Raw genomic sequence first — 21,370 nt, 5'->3', positions numbered from 1 at the left:
TGCATGGGTGTGCACACACGCATCACTCACACACCACACACACACACGTGGATGTGCACACACGCAACACACACACACACACACACACTGGTATGCACACACGCACCACCCACACATACCTCCTGACACTGAGTTCCATGGGAGGCATTTCTATGGATAGGTCATTGCCTGTCATAGTGATGCCATGAGGCTACTAAGATATAACTGAAACTGACCTCATCATGGGGTGATGGCAGTAATGATCTTGATGATGCAAATGCAGAGGTGGAAGGAAAAGAGGAAGACAAATAAAAAGAAAACAACGATATCATTCACGTGTCCTTTAAATTCCCATGCAAGGGTTAGGTACCCACACTCAGTGGAGATTGATACCACGTGTGTTTTACAGACAGAAAGATGGAAGCCAGGAAAGATGACATCACCAGCTCAATGTGCTCGGTCTGAATACTAAGGCAGAGACCACAAACATCCCATCCCTCAGTCACAGTGACCACATCCAGGAGATAGTTAAGAGGTTTGCTCACACACTCATAGTAGCAGTAGCTTACCCATTAGCATGCCAAACATGATGGAATGGCAACAGAGGTTAAAGGGGCTCATCTAAGATCGCCCCCTTCTACCATGAAGATTGGAGCAAGAATCCTGGATGCCTATTCCTCAGAAACCTTTGGTGTACTCAAACACAGACAACATGCTGTGGTGGTTTAGATGAAAATGGCTTCAGAGGCTCATCCATCTGTTTGAATGTCTGGTCCAAAGTTGATGAAACTGTTTGAGAAGGATTAAGAGGTGAGGCCTTGTTGGGGGAGGTGTGTCACTGGAGTCAGACCTTGAGGTTTCAAAAGCCCACACTGCACCTAGTGCCCCCGCCTCATGCTATAGATCAGAAGTTCTCAGCTATCACCCCCGTGCTATGTCTGCTTCATATATGATCAACACCATGAGAAGCATGCAGTCCAAACCTCTGGGGCTATAAAAAGTTGCCTTGGTTATGGTGTCTCTTCACAGCAACAGAAAAGTAACTAAGTCTGTCTGTCTGTCTATCTATCTATCTATCTATCTATCTATCTATCTATCTATCTATCTATCTATCTATCTATCTCTTTCAGAAACAGTTCCCTCCAAACCTAGACACCTTTCCAGGAAACTGACCCACCTTGGCTCCCACAGATCCCTGACAATTTGCTGAGTTTACCGTTGTTTCTGGGACAACTAACAGGGCTGAGGCAGAAGCACAGCACCTGTTCTTTGAAGAATAAAGCGTATGTGCCCACCATACTTCCATTTCAGCACTCTGGTCAGTTCCGTACCATTTTGTGCAGCTTCCAGTGGCTTTGTAGGCAGCTGAGAGGCCCGAAGCCTCACCTCAGTACCTATGCCAACCTGCTGGATTGACAATCAGAGAAAGCCTGCACCGAGGGAGATGCCTAATCAAGGCCCAGGTTTGCATTTCCTCTTCAAAGACATGTTGACAAAACAAGAGGAGACTGAAACAAACACTGTTCAGCTGACTCTCTGAGCCTAGCCAGCATAGAAGGAAAGCAGCAAAACCAACCATGTGGACAGGGAGCTTCTTGCACAGCAGGCAACACTGCCTTGGCACTGATCAGAGGCTGAAATACAAATTCAAGGGACATAGAAGGGTTTTAAGATGTGACACCTCCCTATTCAGGACAAAAGCAGAGGCTCTTTCTCAGCAAGCACCAAGCATGTGGCTGTGGAACCATATCTCCAGGGTGCATAAAGATCTCAGAGGACCCAGGGAGGTGGGTTTGTCAGTCAAATGTTGTCTTACAGGCACTAGGATCTGAGATGAATCCCCAGAACCCACATAAGAAAAGAAAATTATTGTATAAGTTTATAAACCTAGTAGTAAGGGAGCACATGCAGGTGGATTCCTGGAGCTCACTGGCTAGCTAACCTATCCCACTGGGTGAGTTCAAGTCTCAGTGAGAGACTGTCTCAAAATAATTTAAAAGATGAATGGCACCTAAAGAATACTACCTAAGGTTGTCCTCTGACTTCTACATACAAGCAAAAATGCATGTAGAATCACAACACAGAGAGAAGCACACCCAATTAGAACTTTTAAAAGATCTTAAGGACCAGAGGCCTTAAGGGCAGGAACAAGAACGTGCTTCTTATTACCAGGATCTACAACACAGTCCATGACACTGGGATCCACAATTTTAAGCCATCTTCATAAAGTACTTGAGAAGGAATCAGAAACCATCCTATCTAGCCAGCTCCAGAAAGATCCAAGGTAATTCTTAGCATCCCTAATACACTGGAGACTACCTGGCTCCAGAGGCAACCACATGAGATCCAGATGGCAGGTGCAGCCATTCTGTTGAATGCTTTCAAAGCACCACCATGATAATGTCAATCTCTAACCCAACCACAAAGAGGATGAAGGGCACTGCATATGTGTGTATTGTGTTCTATGAGTTATCTGTCTCTTACCATGATTTCTTTTCAAGAATGAGCTCCTATGATGATAGGGACTGCTATGTATGTATTTCATTTCCTCAGAATTGAAATATTCTATCCTAGAGAGAGGCTGCTTAAGGCTTAAAGAGTAAACACAACTCACAAGTATCAGGTAGTTCCTGAAACTTACAAGATTTACAAAGTCAGATAAGCAAAAGGCTTTTTAGAAAAGGGGAGACTCTCCTACTGACTTACCTATGGCCAAACTTCCTTCGAGTACCTCAATAAACTCTAGGAGGTTCAGTCTCTACAAGTGAACACCTTTTGAGTTTTTGGTGATGCAGTTACCTTTGAGACATCAAAGCTCTTTGAAGTGACCTCTTATCCATATTGCTGGAGATACACCAGTAAATTCTTTGGTTCACCAAGATAGACAAGTGTGAGACTGTCTCTTTGATTATTTTCTTTTGAACAATCATTTATTATGCCCGTTGCACTTTTATCCACAGAGATAATAGCCCTTGGAGATAGATACACAAGATACTGCAAGATCCCTTGCAGTCTAAGTGACCCCAGATCATTTTGGCCCAGCTTGCAACATCTGATGGGGGTAGTTATTCTTGTCTTGTACTATGTCATCAGTGTTCACATTTTCTAAACTTAGTGTCATGATTCATCCAGTTGCTATTCCAATGCAGAATGTCCCATGTGAATGGTTTTTGCAGTACACTACAATAGGCCACTACAATAGGATTCTCTGAATAACATCTCCATTTCTCTGGATAGCATTTCAGTTCTCCATGCATTAAAAGACTGCCACAGCACCCACCCCAGTCCCAGTGCACACAGAGAGTACTCCATATGCCCATGTTCCATGACTCTCCATCTTTTTGAGCATTGTGAAGGCCCCAGAACAGCCCAGAGGTTGACCCAGGGCAATCAAGCTCCCCAGAAGTCAAGGGTGAGAGGTGGTGTTCTAGAGGAGAGACACAGAAGTGTATGTCTTGTAAAGAAGACACACATAAAAAGCAAAAGTGAGGGTTTATGAGAGGAGGACAGCTGACAGAGAGTGGCAGCTGCATCTTATGGCCCACAGATGTGGAGAACATGAAAGGATCACTACTAGAGTGAACATTACAGTTACAGACCAGAAAGTGTGAAGATTCAGTGAAGCAAAGCAGCTTCCAGCACGAGAGAAGTTTAGTGGGTCCCATTTGGTTGTGAGGAGAGTTGTGACCTTTCAAACACTGAGAGACCTTGGCAAGGTCACTTAAACTTTCTGAGTATTATGGTTTGAATGTGAAATGTCTCTCAGAGGCTCCCATGTTTGAATATTTGATCCTTACCTGCTGGTGCTATTTGGGAAGGTTGAGGACCCTTTAGGAAGCAGAACTTTGTTAGAGGAAGTAAGCTGTGGGACAATGGTCTTATGCCCTGTTAAGATTTGTCAGTTGTATTAGTTTAATAAAATGCTGATTGGCCAGTAGCCAGGTAGGAAGTATAGACAGGGCAACCAGAACAGGAGAATCCTGGGAAGAGGAAAGGCTCAGTCTGTAGCCATCACAGAAGAAACCAGACACAGAGGAAGCAAGATGAGAACACCTCACTGATAAAAGGTATCAAGTCATGTGGCTAACACAGACAAGAATTATGGGCTAATTTAAGATGTAAGAGTTAATAAGAAGCCTGCGTGAATAGGCCAAACACTTTATGATTAATGTAGACCTCTGTGTGTTTCTTTGGGACTGAATGGCTATAGGACCTGGTAGGACAGAAATCTCTGCCAGCAGAAGTGGATCACTGTTATGAGGATGTCTTTGCAATCTGCTCTACTTCCTGCTCACCCTCCACTTCCTGCATATGGGTGCAATGTGACTACCTGGACCCTGGCTCCAGTCAATGCCTCTTCCCTGCCTGGTGCCATATCTTCTCTTCCAAAGCACCTCTCTTCAGTAAATTGCTTCTTGTTCATTATTTGACCATAGCAATGTGAAAAGCAGCTGATATGCTGAGCTTCCGTGCTGTCAGTGGTAGAAGAGGGATTCTGACAGCATATGCTCTCATGAGTGTTAAGATATAGCTGGCCTGAAATTTAGCATCAAGAGCACACACCATGCTCCCTGTCACTAATAAAGTACATACTGCCACCAGTAAGGACAATGAGTATGAACTCATATCTGAGTATGCATATATAGTCATGCCCACATCAAAGAGATGGTCCAAGGGCAAGAGTGAAACCCAACACAAATTCATAAATTTACTTAAACGATAAGTCTTTTTAATGCATTTCTTTTGAGTAACTCGATTGTGTGGCTCTGAAGCAGGAATTTTGTAGGTGATTACATCACATCTCAATATCCTGATGTTCAACACACCTGCTAGAGAGACACGGGCAGGGATGAATGAATGTGTGTGGGGTTGTGGGCTTCCTAGAGCACCTTCTTGCCAATGGAAATGATGCTATCTCTGCTCCCCTCTGTCATTCTCCGCCACGCTCCACACCCCTCCTTCCTTGAGGCACCGGCTCCCTGGCTTCTCAGAAAAGATAATTAATTCATACTTTGGACTTGCAGGATTATAAGGTATTATATGATGGCAGAGCTAAGACAAATGCCTTAATTCACCAGCTGCCGTGTATTTAATTAGAGATTTTGATGAATCCTCCCTACCCAGACATGGCCCCTTGTTGGAGTGGTGTGAGGCAGCAGGAGAGGAAAAGGGGGTGTGATGTATTTGGACTCAAGGACTCCAGGACATCAAACTTTTTGCTAGGCTAGATGGCTGGTCTGTTAGAACCATCTGCAAGTGGAATGGTGCTGGCTATCAGCTCTGTGTGTGCATAGCTGGTGGGCAGGGGTGGGTGTCTCAAAAGAGGCTTCTGTGTGCTGAGGATTTCAGAAAGCCTGCTACAAAGGATGGGATCCCAGAAATCTACAGTATTTCTGGGGATTTGTTTTAATGTGTAATTTTTCTTGTAGTTTTGGAGGTAAGAGGTGGAAAAAGTAGCTTGATGTTCTCATTGATAATTACACTCGTGTGTGTGTGTGTGTGTGTGTGTGTGTGTGTGTGTGTAAGCACACATGCATAAATGTATATGAAGGGTATGACTGTGTTATGTGTTTGTGAATGCAAATATGTGAATCAGGGTGGATTTGTGTAAGACTGTGAGATTGGCACTCATGTTGTTGTGTGTGCCACACTCACAGAGCTTCCAGTTCAGTAAGACTGGTTTGATCTTAGAGAATGGCACAGTTGATCTCATTTTAAAGAATCAAACAAACAACAATAAAAAACTGGGTTTTACTAAACATAGTCAATGAGGAGAACAGTTAATAGAATTTAAAATAGGTTCTGAACATGTGGTTTCATCTTCTCCTCCCCTCAGGCTAGGAGTAGAAGCATCTGCTACCCTGACTTCCAGGCCATTGGACTTGGGCTGAATTATGTGACCAGATGTCCTGTGTCCCTACAGGCAGACAGTATATTGGGGAACCTTGGGGCTTCTGTAATCCTGTGAGACAAATTCCTTTACATACATACATGCATGCCTGCATAGACATATAAACATAGACACTCATGTATACATACATATTGTGGCAGTTTGAAGGTAATTGACCCCCACAATCTCTTAGGGAGTGGCACTATTAGGAGGTGTGACTTTGTCGCAAATAGGTATGGCCTTGTTGGAGGAAGTGTGTCACTGTGGGAGTGGGCTTTCAGGTCTCATATATGCTCAGGCCACGCCCAGTGTCTCAGTTCATGTCTTGTTGCCTTTAGATTAAGATGGAGAACTCTCAGCTCCTTCTTCAGCACTGTCTGCCTGCACTTTGCCATGTCAACCATGATGATAATGGAGTAAACCTGTAAGCCACCCCAATTAAATGCTTTCCTTTATAAGAGATGCTTGCCATGGTCACAGTGTCTCTTCACAGCAACAGAAACCATAAGACACATACTTCTGTATACTTACACACACACAAACATGCACATAGATTGTGTGTGTGTGTGTGTGTGTGTGTGACATTATTTGTGGGAAGACATGAACAGATGCTTATGTGGTCCTAGATGGGGAACCAATGATGGGCAAAGGTAAAGATACCACCAAAGTCCAATGAGTTTTATTGTGGTTATTTACAGGAATATGGTGAGATTACTGACAGGAACGAAAATGGCTCATAGGCAGGAGTATCACAGAAGCCCACCCCAGCATGGATGCCAGCTGACTAGAAATTGGAAGCATACTGCACAGCCTGTGGTCAGCTCAACAGGTTGGAGAGTCTCTTTCACAGAGATCTGCTTCTCTCTGGGTCTTCCTCAGGTGCTCTGAGCTTGTCTGTGATCATCTTCCAGAGTCCTGACTGCTTACAGAAGCATGGAGAAGGAGGAACCTAGTGACTATGATTAGTTTGGGAGACTTCCTGGAATCATTGAGTCGCTTACTTCCTGACATCACTACCAAGCATCCCCACGGGGTGAAATGTTACACCTCCACGTAGAACATCTCTGTCTTGAGAAACATTCTTTCAAGATGCAGTGTTTCATCTCCATGGAAACTGCCACATAACTGTACGAGGCAAGAGAGTGGAGTGGAAAGTGACATCCTGTGCAATGGCTATAAAATTAATATTTAATAAAAAACCAGGTGTTGGTAAAGAACAGCCACCACCACCTCCAAGACTAATTTTGGCCACTTGGCACAGGTGCCGAGGCACCCCAAAATGCCTGATGGTGATCTGCGCTTCTCTGCGCACTGGGTGGAGATTTAAGGTGCTAATGAGACGCAAGATGCATGAAGTTGTATATAGAAGTAATGTAACAGATAGAGGAGAGGCGGAAGAGCCCACGCTACACAAATCAGAGAGAAAGCCCACATTGTGTGACTTAGGAGCCCGAGACTGTGTACAGTAAAGCCATGTGAGCTGCTAAACTCTGTTCCAGCTCCCTTCCTCCTGTGGAACTGTGCTCTTTCTTAATCAATTCACTTGACTTAATTACCTGTTTAAGCTCTGTTCTGGAACACAAAAATCTGGGATCCTTTTGGAAGTATTTCCCCCCAAACTCCCATACTACCAATATCACCCATATGTGTATACATTGGTTCATTCTCTCTGAAAACTCTGACTAATAGGGGAAAGTGGAGGCTCAAATTATAATCCATCTTGACAGTTTTTTTCTCAATTTCTGCTGTGGTCAAAGTGTGTTCCCTAAGTTCCTTTTTAGAGATCTAACCCTAACGCAACAGTGTTAGGGGCAGGGCCTCCTGGGCATGCTAGGGGGACTTCACATGAAATGGTTTGACTGAGGGAGCTGACCACTGACCCCTCTTAGGACCCCTCCAATATGTGAGGATACAGGTGTTCCTTGATGGGACATAAGGTATCATGGTCCCATCATGGAAGAGGGGAGGCCAAGTCCTCACCCAACAAAGAACCTAATGGAGCCTCAGTCATGGATTTCCCAGTTCCAAAACTGTGAAGTATACACCACTGTGCCTTGAAAGTGATCCATATAGCAGCACAAATAAACAGAGACAATCTATCTATGAGGAAGCTGTCATTTTCTGATTGACAGTGTCATTCTGAATGGCCTGCCTGTCTGTACCCTGACTATCCAGAACACTGAATTTCAGTATGGCAGCACAATCCCCAAGAACAGAGGTCATTCACGTACCACCCACAGACAGGTCCCTGCCTGTTTTAAGTGTCTTAAATAAAGTTTTATATGCACAAGATAACACCCATTAATAGATCAAACCACCCAACAGAGTCCAGTTGCTGGATGCTATGCGCCAGAGAAGATGTATAGCCAGGCAGCTGAAAGAGCACGGAATATCTGTTCTCTGGATCTTTATAGACAACATTTGCCAACTCCTTCCCTGGAGCATGTATGCCAATGCCCATGGGTGTCACAGTCACTGCATGGGACCATCAGTCAAGCGCGTTAGGCAGAACTTCTCCTAGCTCCAGCCTACAATGGCAACTGACTCACCCCAACCTCTAGCCACTGCCCTGTGGAAAAGTCTGTTCCAGAAGGCTCTTTCCCTAGAAAAAGAAGTTTCAGACAAGGCTTGGCTCCTAAACAGACAGCGCAGTACCCAGCCTTCTCTTAAAGAGAACCCCTCCCAATATGCCTTCCTTTTGCTTTCCGTCTTTAGGCAAGAAGTAGCGTGTTCTCACCTGCCGTAACCTCACCAGCGCTGGGGGCTGCTGTCTGACTGATAGTCTCACAGGTTCCCTGAGGACCCGGTTTTAGAACCAAGGAGAAGAGTTTTACAGTTGCCAAACTCGGGTTTAACAGAGACAGAAATACCCACCAGGGCTCTGTCGCCTTCCCTCTCAACCCCCGCCTCTCCCAGGGAGACCTGCGAGGGTGTTCTGTCTGCCTGTGGCCCCGCACTGTGTAGGCTTCAAAGTTTTCTCTGGATCCAGCACAGTAGATTCTGCTCTGCAAAGCAAGCACTGCAGAGAGTGTGGGCTTTCGGGTTCCTAGAGGGGATGGTGTAGGCAGGGGTAGCTCAAGGTGAAGGAGGGGCGGTTTAGCTTGAACCAGCTTTCCTCAGACTTTTGTAGAAATGCAGTAGGATGGAACATTAGAATTCCACATGGACAAAAGTCCTTCCTTATTATTTTAACATGAGATTTTTAATACTTTATTTAATATTCTCTCTTTTTCCTTCCCTCCCTCCCCTGCATATCTCTCTCTCCCTCTCTCTCTCTCTCTCTCTCTCTCTCTCTCTCTCTCTCTCTGGTGTGTGATATAGCCAAGCCTGGCTTCAAACTTACTATTTAGCTGCGGTTGACCTTGAACACCTGATCTTCCTGCCTCTGCGTTCCCAGTGCTGGGCTTGCAGGCCTCTCCAGCCCTCAGCATACTATTAGAAAGTAGACATTGCTTCCAGTGGTTTCCCAGACAGAAACTGAGCATCAGCTGCTGCGCTCAGCTCCAACGTCCAGGGCAATGGATTAAGTGCATTCTGTACATGTGGTGTTTTCCCCTGACCTTGGCTTTCTGGTGACATTACACTACCTTTTGTGGTAGAGAAAGTATATCCATAGACCCTTCCATCCATATCAGACTGAGGATGGAGGGGATTCAGCCTGCTTGCCTGTGAGCATCACAATGGCTGTCTCCTTGGGCATTCAGAGTTTGCATGCTAGAGCTTGGTCTAGTTTCCATCTCAAAAACTTTACTTTTTGCCGGGCGGCGGTGGCGCACGCCTTTAATCCCAGCACTCGGGAGGCAGAGGCAGGCAGATCTCTGTGAGTTCGAGACCAGCCTGGTATACAAGAGCTAGTTCCAGGACAGGCTCCAAAGCCACAGAGAAACCCTGTCTCGAAAAACCCCCAAAAAATTACTTTTTAATTAATAAACAAAATCAGACATATTCATAGTGTGAGTGCTTTGATTTCATCTCCATCCTTCATACCTGGTCCTCAGTAGAACACATGATGCATTTCAGGCCCATGATAAATGTTAGAAGGAAGAAAAGTTGAAGGGATGAAACATCTCCCTTGATCACACTCCTTTTACATAGGAGGATTAAAATCAGGGTAGAATCTAGAGAGGCTACTCAATCTGTAAAACAGGGAAACTAAAACTTAAGCAAGTCACAGGCTAGCCCAGAGCATGGAGTGGGGAAGCAGGGAGCCAGAATCTCATGGATCCCACAGCCTCCCATTCTCTCTTCACCACAGTGTGGCATCTGATGCTGAGCGTCCCATCAGCATCAGTGGCTGGTCCTCTGTGGAAGCATGTCAGGTCAGGAAGCATTCCCATCATAATGTGCCCTGAGTCAGGGAAGGAGAAGCAATGACATTCATTAACACTCCGAAGACAACAGTCCCCTCAAAAGAGCCTGCAGAGATATTGGGGTTTCCATGGGCGATTTGATTTTGCAGTTTCAACAGAACAGAGCTGAGGCCCCACACTATCTGGTAAAACACTAAATAGCATACAATGTAAGGCTGTCAGAGTTTGCCTGGTAACTACTGGGAAGGCTGAGCCAGAGGAATGGCATGTTCAGGTCCTGTCTGGGCTGCAAGTGAGTTTAAGGTTAGTTTGGGCAACTTAATGAAAACACCTCAACATTAAAAGTAAAAAGAGAACTGGAGATTTGGTTCAGCAGTAGAAAACTTGCCTGACATGGCTAAGGCCTTGGGTTCATTCTCTGTAACAAAAGAAGAAAGGGAGGAGGGAGGGAAGAAGGAGGAAGGAGGAGGGAGGGAGGGAGGGAGGGAGGGAGGGAGGGAGGGAGGGAGGGAGGGAGGGAGGGAGGGAGGGAGGAAGGAGGGAAGGAGGGAGGGAGAGAGGGAGGGAGGAAGGAAGGAAGGAAGGAAGGGAGGAGGGAGAGAGGGAGGAAGGAAGGAAGGAAGGAAGGAAGGAAGGAAGGAAGGAGAAGTAGAACTCAAGCAGTTGACAACCTGCAGAACTGGTTCTCTCCTCCTACCATGTCAGTTCAGAGATCAAACTTGGGTCATCAGGTTTGGCAGCGAGTACCTTCACCTGCTGAGCTGCCTCTGAAACCCCAGAAAATGGATATTTATGAGCTACATAGAACTTCTAACTACAGACTACAGCTTGGAGTTATGAAAATGCAAGGGAAATTAAGCTTGCACTTAGAAACTGGATTCTGTGGGCTGGGCTCCAATGCCACACAGCAGGCAGCTAGCTACTGCACAGTGCACACTGTCTCCTGATTGGACTGCCCTGGAGGGGCACGACAGCAAACATCTCATATGAACAGATGTCACAGAAGGGACAGAAGATGTGGGATAGGCTCACGATGGGGAGAATTATTTTTCATTATCCACAGTTCATCTTCAGACAAGAGGGTGTGAACCCAGCCTTGGTTCTGAAATTAAGGTTTTGTCTGATACCAGATGAAGGTAGTTTAAAACAGTTGCCTGGGCAGAACCTGGAAACAATCTAGATGTCCCCTCAACCGAAGACTGAATAAAGAAAATGTGGTACATTTACACAATGGAGTACTACTCAGAGGTAAACAAACAAACAAAACCAAAAAACAACAATGACATCTTGAAATTTACAGACAAATTGATGGAACTAGGAAAAAAATCCTGTGTGAGGTAACCCAGACCCAGAAAGACAAACATGGTATGTACTCACTCATAAGTGGATATTAGACATAAAGCAAAGGATAACTAACCTACAGTTCAGCCAGGAAATGAGGTGAATCCTAAGAGAGACAGACAAGAACCCCCTGCGAAGGGGAAATGGATGAGATCTCCTGGGTAAACTGGGAGTGGGGAGGAGGACAGGAGGGATCGGGAAGGTTGAGTTGGAGGAAGAACAGAGAGGGAGAGCAAGGAAAGAGATACCTCGATAGAAGAAACCATTATGGGGTTAGCAAGAAACCTGGCTCAAAAGAAATTCCCAGGAAGCCACAAGGATGACCCCAGCTAAGAATCTAAGCAGTGGTGGAGAGGGTGCTTTAACTGTCCATCTCCTGTAAACAAATTGATGATTACCTTAATTGTCATCATAGAACCTTCATCCAGTAACTGATGGAAGCAGATGCAGAGATCCACAGCTAAGCACTGGGCTGAGCTCCTGGAGTCCAGCCATAGAGAGGAAAGAGCAACAATATGAGCAATGGGGTCAAGACCATAATGGGGAAACCTACAGAAAAAGCTGACCTGAGCTAGTGGGAACTCACTGAGTCTGGATTGACAGCTTGGGACCTGCATGGAACCAATACTATGAATTTGGGTGACATTTGTTTAGCTTGGTCAGTTTATGAGTCCACTGACCAAGGAACCAACATTTATCCCTAGTGCATGAACTGGCTTTTTGGAGCCCATTTTTTGGAAGGATATTTTGTTCAGCCTAGATACAGGGAGGATGGGCTTGGTCCTGCATCAAGAGATGGGACAGGCTTTGTTAACTCATCAGGGGAGGTCTCACCCTTTCTGGGGAATGAATGGGGTAGGGGAGAAGGTGGGTAAAGTGGGAGGAGAGGAGGGGGAACTGGAACTTGTATATAAAACAAAAAATATTTTTTTTTAAAAAAGAATCAAAGCCCAATAAGAGAAAAGATGGGCATTAGAGGTGGAACATGCTTACCTCTAGAAGAAGGAAGAAAACAAAAACAAAATTAAACAAACAGTGGCCTCAGGCAGCTGAAGGATCACATCACAGACAAACAATTCTGGGCCCAGAAAGAAAGCAAAGAATGGAAGCATAGCCTGTGGGGGGAAAAATATTACAGGAGACACTTGACAGAGAGTTGAGATCTCAGCCATGAGAATACAAATCACAGGACAGGCAAACGCTTCTTGGTAATATTTATGGTGAAACTTCAGCTCCAACCCAAACAGCCTTCGCAGAGCGAGACGAAACCATAAATTATTTCCGAGAACATTGTAATGCCAGGGGAACTCACTTAATTATCCATTATCCTAGAAATGTAGGCATAATGTTAATTAAAATGAAGGGGGGAAGCCATTTCCATTTTTTATTGAGATGCACAGGGCTCTGGAGGAGCTCTTTGGCCTGCAGGCTGAGCCAGGTGATAGAGAGCTTTCTCCAGGAGCCTGGACCAGTCATCTAGACAAAGGCTGGGGTAACAGGAGGTCAGGAAGACAACTGCTAAAGGAAGGTCCTTCTGGCCCTTGCTCTCTAGTAATCCCAACCCACCAATACCTGTATTTTCACCACTAAGAAATGTTTTTGTGTTTTAGGCCAATATGATGCATAATTGGGTAAACTAAGCCTGACAACCTGAGTTCAATTCCTGGAACCTACTTAGTGGAGGACAGAACTAATTCTTACAAGTCTGACCTCCATTCTCAGGCAGTGGCACAAGTGCATGTACACAAAGACACACATACACACACACACACACACACACACAGAGAGAGAGACAGACAGACAGAAACACACTAAAATGTAATAGAAATTGAAATGTTTTATTGCATGTGCACATGTTTGTGCATATTCATATTTGTACAGATGCATGTTTGCAGTTGTGCATGTGAAAGCCAGAGGTCAGGCTGGGATGTCACTACAGTGCTGGTGCTGTTCCCCTCCTTTAAGACAGTCTTTCACTGGCCTGCAGCTTACCCCCTCTGGAGTCCTCCCCTCTCTGCTGCTCCAGCATTGGGGTTCTAAACACAAACATCCATGCACACTGGGGAGTCAAGCACATTTTGCATGCTTATGTGGAAGGCCCAGAGATTCGTCTGCCTTTCATCCACACACTGCCATCTTTTTGTTGTCTCAGAGACCTCAAATTTCAATTCACCAAGTTCTATGTCTTTATCACCCCAAAGATGCAAGAAGATAAATCTATGATTTCCAGTATGTTTTTCCTAGGGCTCTGGTAAGATGCTGCAGCTAGATCTAGGGACTTAGAAGATAGAGAAGAACAGAGGGAGGCACACCCAGCAGGGTGAACATCGAGAAGGCCCAGTGGACCAGGCTTCAGGTCTCACCTCTGATGGAATCAGGATGCATATACAGGTGCAACCAATGGAACACAAGTGTGACCAGCTTATGTTTTCTTTCTCCTTCCATTCTGAATAGTCCAGCCTAGCCTATACCAGACTCTTGGATCCAGAGCTCCTCTGCATCATCTACCTCTTGAAGTTCACCTGGTGTGACCCTTACTAGACCTGTAGAAGTGGGGGTCAAAGAGGATAAAGAAGAGGACCAGGGGCTGATGAAGGCAGGGAAGCTGAAGAGGATTTAATAGCTGTTGTGACACTCAAGAACCAAGTGGATTTGGGGATTCTGTACCTTCCAGGAAACCCAGAAAGGGAAATGAGTGATATGGAATTGATTTGAGAGTGTAGAGTGTGTTTCATCTACACTACCATGTATACTACATATACACTACACTACTCTGTGTCCTGTGACTTCATAAAGATGTGGAAAAACTCCAGTTTTGTGTGAGATGTGCTTAGGAACACAAGGAGTGGGGATCTTATTCCTCAAACAACTGGTAAGGGCTGCAGAAACAGCTCACCCAGGAACATGCTCGCCTGAGTGGGATCCCCAGAACCCACATAAAAGTCTGGGTATGGTGATGTGTAAGATGGGAGGTAGAGACAGATGGACCCCTGGGGCTCGCTGGCCAGCTAGCTTAACCTTCTTGGCAAAATTCCAATCCAATGAGTGATTCTGTCTCAAACAAAAAGTGGAGGCTCCTGCCTGAAGAATGTCCCAAGCTGTGCTCTGACCTTCACGGTCATGTGCACATGCATACCTCCACATACAAGAACATACATACACTAATCAATGCATATTAAATCATCTGGCCTACAGGAAGGAAAGTCTCCCCCAGCATCCCAGAGCCCTCACACAGAGGAAGCACTGGTGAGTGATTATGGGATGGTGACAGCAGTACACATGATCAATCAAATAATTGCTGAATAATTGCCAGCACCCACTGAGTTATGTCTCAAAGTTGCTATGTTCTCAGAGTTCCACTCTGTGGAAAAAGTGCAGCACAGGCTGGAGGGGGCGGGATCCTAACTATGTGTGTTTGCAGTGTGGCCTCTGTGAAGGATAATTCTAGAAGCCATTTAGAGTAAACACCCACTAGCAGATCATAGTGAGCTATGTAATGGAGTCTCTGCACTAGTGTAGGCATGCGGGAAGAAAGGTTCCTAACAAAATAGTGAGGGTAGTCTGTGAGTCTGTCGGCTAAGGGAGGCTTTCTCTTCCCATCTTCCCAAGCACTCTCCCGTGCCTTGATGTCTTTATCTGCATGTTGAAATCTGCTGCTCTTTCTCTTTGCCAAACAGCAATGGTATACATTCGAGGTCATGGCAAGCAGCCAGAATCTACACATACAGCAGCCATGCCCCTAATGGTGAGAAGTACACATACCACAGTATGCGTAGGTGGAGACCTGGCAGTGTCCATTGAAATACAAAAATATCCATGATCATTACCTGAAAAGTTGGTTTCTCAGAAAGAGTTCTATGCATGTCTTTGTTCAAGGACAAGAGACACATTGTGCCAGAATGATTGGTTATGCTGCCTGCTTTTCTAGTTGAGAAAGATATGGAGGCAAGACTGAGCACAGAGAGAAAGATTTCTGTGATCCACTAGTGATGCCTGTCATGGGCAGAGGATGGAATCTATGATATGTGTGCTACCTTCTTCTAGATGGTACATATCCTGGCAGGACATCAAGTGGTTAGACAATAGAATCAGTCAGTTCAACACAGTTTTTAACTAAAACTAGCATCCTCACTTTAAACAACATGCATGTGCACACACTTCTGCAAGCACTCTTAGAATCACACAAGCCACTGTGGCAGAACCTTTTGTGTTCATATCTCCTGGGAGCTGACACATCTCAAAGGTTCTCTCTCTTTTTTCTCTCCTCTACTTTTATCTTCTCTTTCTTGTTTTGTTTTCCTTTCTCTTTCTTTTCTTTCTCTTTCCTTCTTTCCTTTCCTTTTCACTGTGTGACATCACAAAGTCCATTCTGAGCTGGAGCTACCTGTGAAGGCCAACCTCAGGCTTCCCAGTCTGAGATTCATGCATGCACACCTCTATCTGGTATCTCTGTACTCCCCAACAGTGAGTCCAAGCCAGGAGACAGCTTCTTCGTGCTGTGGCTTTCTCTGACCTCTCTCTTGACTAGAGCGAAACACCCACCTGCAGCACACATATTCTCACCTAGGTTCTTCCGAGATCTCCTTTCCACTCACAGCCAGCATTAGCATGCTGCAGCTGCTACATGAAGCACCCCAGACTGGGAATCTCAATGACAGAATTCTACCTCCAAGTACAGAGACCAGCAGCTCACTAGTGGCCACCTGCCAATCACAGTGCTTGCACAACTCAGAAAGGATGGTCTATCCCGTGCGTTTCCCCATGCAGCTTCTCAAAGTGTCCTTAGACAGCGTTGTCTGTCATCACACATCTCCATTCTATAAAGGTGCAGTCATATTGAGCTGGGACTTGGCCCCATTAGTTCATATTCACTTGGTGGCCTCTATAAAAACCTGTCTCCAGACAAGGTCCTATTCTAGCATGCTCAGAGTCAGGAGTCCAAATTCAGAATTCTAAGAGGACATAGGTCAGCCCACAGCATAGTCATCAGGGGTCATCTCCCTTCTACTACATCATACTGATATTTAATTGGCTCTAATTATATCATCCCTCTGCCTCTTGGTGGTTTTCTAAGGTTTTATTAATAAGGTTTTCTGCCATTACAGCCTTTGAGATTCTTTTTGTTGTTGTTGTTGTTTTGTTGTTTTTGCTTTTTTTTTGAGGCAGGGTTTCTCTGTAGCTTTGGAGCCTGTCCTGGAACTAGCTCTTGTAGACCAGGCTGGTCTCAAACTCACAGAGATCCAGCTGTCTCTGCCTCCTGAGTTCTGGGATTAAAGGCGTGTGCCACCACTGCCCAGTACCTCTGAGAATCTTAATCATGCCCAAAGCAGCCCCACCCACCCCATTCCTACCCCACTTCCTCCCTGCCTGTGATAATTTTTCATCTCTGAAAAATAGAAAACAGAGCTGGGGATATAGCTCATCTGGGAGCGCAAATGCCGCATGCATGAGGCCCTGGACTTGACATCTGACATCACAGAAACAGACCATGATGGCACACAACAGTAACAAAACACTCAAGGGGTGGAAGTTCTAGGTCACCTTTGGGTACATAATGAATTCGAAGGCTCTAAGAGACTCTATTTCAAACTTAACGAGAGAGAGAGAAGAGGGGAGGACGGGAGGAAGAGCAGTGCCTCAGTGATTAAGAGCCCTGGCGTTCTTCCAGGAGACCAGGGTTCAATCACCTGTACCCACATGGTGACACATAACCACCTGTAACTCCAGTTCCTGGGGATTTTTTCCTGGCCTTTGAGGGCACTATACATATGTGAGGCACATACACACATGCAAGCATGCAGGCAAACATACATACACACACATACACACACACCAGCACACCGTAAGGGATCAGTTTGAGCTATATGTGCTATGCTCCTGTTATCCCAGGAAGCTGAAGTGGGAAGATCTTGAATTCAAGGCCAACCTGTGCTACATAGTAAGTACAGAGTTAGCCTGGGCTACAGAGTGAGGCACTATTCAAAAAGCAAATGTAGGCAGTGTGATCGGGCATCTGCTACCCAAAATGAATTCCATGAAGCCATTTGTTTCTTTTTTAAACTCTCACTGGTGTCTACTCAGTGCACACAGCACCGGGTTACATAAGGACGCAGTCTTACAAGCACAGGATGCACTTTAAGCGTATCCCCATGCTCCCTCCTCTAACTCGCGCACCCCTAGAAGCCATTTTTAATAAGATTTGCTCTGCATCCCATGTCCGCTGATCTCACACGGGGTGGCACCCAACTCCTCTGGCTCCCTGACAGCAGGCAGTCAGTTCTGCCCATGAGGAATGTGCAGAGGTGAAGGCTGAAGTGGCCAAGCAGTGTGACAGCCAAAATCAATGCTTCCACCTGGTAGCTTTTAAACAGGAGCCAAGTCTGTGTTCTATTTGGGCTGAAAACACTAGGAAAAAAAAAACAACATCCTGTATCTGGCATGAGTAGCCATCCCTCAGGCACCCACTCATCCCATCTCTGTAATGGGTGTGAGGATTCTGACGGGGTTTAAACCAGAAGGGAAGGTTGAGGCCAGCTTCTAATAGCAAAACATCGCTGGAGCCCCCAAGGCATCTCTTTAACCATTTCCTCAGAAGTGCCAGCACCATAGTGAGCATTCTAGGGGCGCCTTTGTTAAGTCCAGGGTATCCATGCTGAAATGAGCTCCTCGGTCTTCCACTTCTCCTCCCCTCCAAATACGAAGCATGGAGGTAAGTCCTATATGTATGCTCGCTCATCAAGCATGCACACGACAGAGGAATTCAACTTAATGAAAGCTTATTTGAAGAGAATACTTATTTAAATGTAGTCTACTCTTGCAAATGGAAATGGGTTATTCTGGGATAATTGCAGAGCCGGGTGAACTGTGCCTCCACTCTGCTGGGTGGTCCAACTGTTTCTTAACCTTTTCTCGCTGGGAAAATACTTTCTTTTTCATAGGCAGAGAGGAAGTAACGAGACTTCATTAGGTCAAGGGTCAAGGGTATAGACATAAGGCTGGAGACCAAGGAGAATTATGAATGGAGATCCTCAAGAGGGATGCCGGGTGCAGGGAAGGAGGCAGGCTGAGCTGAAAGGCCCTCATTTCAATACTGCTGAGTATTGGGCCCAGCAAAGATGCCTAATGAGGGTCTTTAACTATCTAATTACAGTAAACAGTCTTCCCCTTTCAGATCAAAAGCTTCATTTGTACTGTTTTTATGAGTCAAGAGGGAAGCCACCCTATAAATACCATGGGGAAGACATGGAACACGCCCTAACAAGTCTCTTGGTATTCTCAGAAGGCTTCTGAAACTCCTAGGATGCTGGGCATGAAGGTGAACTTGCTACTCAAGTAGGTTAAGTAAGACAGGTACAGGCCCACCCTTGGGTATAATGGCACCCTGTTCCTTCCTTCCAGGGTACCCTCAAGTCCTCTCAAGCCTCTTTATAGTCATGGTGTACCGAGTTACCCAGTAACAGCATTCTTCTCAGCATTTGTCTTAGAGACAGTGATCTCTGGACAGAATTCCATTCCAACTGCCTAGATAACTCTCACTCCCCTCCTTCCAATATGATTGCATCTGCAAGGCAGCTCCTGCCCACATCTCCTTGAAGGAAGGGAGTGTGGACTCCCAGAAGGAAAGAGGAGGTGATTCCTTATAGATTTTTAGGAGTCTTTCCACCCACCCTATCCCTCCAAATGCCAAACCAGGATCATCAGATGTTCAAGATGGTTCCCATCTGAAATGATGTTAGCCTTGTAAGACTGACAAAGATGTAATTTTTGAAACTCAAAATAAACCCAGATAGCTCAGTAGTAAATTGCTTGAAGAGCTGAGTTTGAGACCCGCTAAAGCAAACATGGTGCCTGCACATGTAATCTCAGTGCTCAGGAGAACAGAAAAAGGCGGGTCCCCAGAGTTCACTAGCCAGCTTAGACTAATTCGCATGGTGAGCTGCAGGTCAACAAGAGACCCTGACTCAAAATAACAAGGTGCACAGCACCTGAGGAGTGGCACCCAGGGTCATCCTCTGCCTTCCACCTGCTTGTACACACCTAAACATGCAGGAGTACACCCACACAAGATGACAACCAGAACTAGGAGACAAACAAAATCTTGAAATAAAATTATGGAAATAATTGCATAACTCATTGTTTTCTAAGAAGCCCTATACTCCAACCAGCTGCTTAAAGCCGAAATGAGTCTAGAGACCTCAGCTCCCTAATGGGAGATTAAAGGTAATGAGCTGGGGCTTGGGGGCAGGGGCAGAGGGTAGAGAGCCTCCAAGGCAGAAGGAGGGAAAGGAGGCTTGGCCTTTCTGATTCCCCTAAGAGGCCTAGGAAAGAAGATTGGTACTAGGGCAGGAGAAGGGTCCATTCTTGAATGCTGATGCCCACAGAGTTGGACCTGGCTGGAATCTCAAGGAAGATTACACTGAGTCTGACTAACCTGGGCTTATGGTTATCAGACAAATAAAAACCTAAGCTCCTATTTCTCCAGTCCTCAAGAGGAATACACATCTTTCCTGTCTGCCTTTCTTTCTGAGCCTCAAGATGTATGTTTCTGCATGTGTGTTCAAATGTGAACTACATGTGTATACAAGTTCATATGTAATATGTGTGCATATGTGTTATAATGTAAGTGTTTGTGAAAGTGTATGCATATAGTAGGATAGAGGATGGCTTTGACATTCCGCCTTGTATTTGTGAGACAGGTCATTCACTGACCTGGAAGCAGCTGGAGAGGCTAGCCAGCAAACCCTAGGGATTCTCTCCCCTCAGCCTTGCAAGCACCAGAATTACAAGCATTTCCCACCACACTTTTGTTTTCTAACTAGGTTCTGGGTATTAAATGCAGATCCTCCCATTGAGCCATTTCCCCAGCCAAAGCATTTTTCTTCCTATTTTATTATTTATTATTACAGAATACATCAACCCTAGAAGGGGTGCCTTGCACATGGTATCTCCATGAGTTCTCACTAGAGGCCTAGGAGAGAAAGACCACTTTCTCCACCTAACTGATGAAAAGACCAGGGTTTGAAGGCTAGAGTGGCATTGCATTCCGTTATCAGATCAGGCTGCACAGCTGGAGATGACCATGAACCAGCGTGCTTGTCTTAGTTAGGGTTTCTAGTGCTCTGAAGAGACCCCACGGCCATAGCAACTCTTATAATAGAAAATATTTAACTGGGGCTGGCTTTAGTGGGAAGCATGGCAGCATACAGGCGGACATGGTGCTGGACAGGTAGCTGGGAGTTTTATATCTGGATCTGCAGGCATCAGGAAGTGACTGTGACATACTGGCCATGTGTAAGCATCTGAAACCTCAAAGCCCACCCCCAGTGACACACTTCCTCTGACAATGCCACAACTACTCCAACAGGGCCACACCTCCTAATAGTGTCACTCCCTATGGGCCTATGGGGCCATTTTCATTTAAACTGCCACAATGCATCGTTATCATCTCTCCAATCGTGTCTGTGGTGGCCACAAACTACAGACTCTGGACTGACAGCTAGGGAGCCTGCATGGGACCACCCTAGGACTTCTTCATGTGGGTGACAGTTGTGTAGCTTAGTCTGTTTGTGGAGCCCCTAGCAGTGGCACCAAGATCTGTCCCTGGTACATGATTTGACTTTTTGGAACCTATTCCCTATGGTGGGCTTGATCAGCTTTGATGCAATGGGGAGGAGCTTGGTTCTGTCTTGATTTGTTATGCCATGTTTTGTTGACTCCCATGGGCAGCCATACCCTTTCTAAGAGGGGGGGAGGAGTCAGAGGGAGGTGGGAGGGGAAGCTGTGGTTGGTATATAAAATAAATTTTAAAAGAAAAAACCCTCCATTCCAGCTTCTGGGAATCCTGCTGATG

The sequence above is a fragment of the Arvicola amphibius genome, chromosome 4, assembly GCF_903992535.2.
Source record: "Arvicola amphibius chromosome 4, mArvAmp1.2, whole genome shotgun sequence".
NCBI lineage: Eukaryota > Metazoa > Chordata > Mammalia > Rodentia > Cricetidae > Arvicola > Arvicola amphibius.
Note: the sequence above shows the minus strand (reverse complement) of the source record.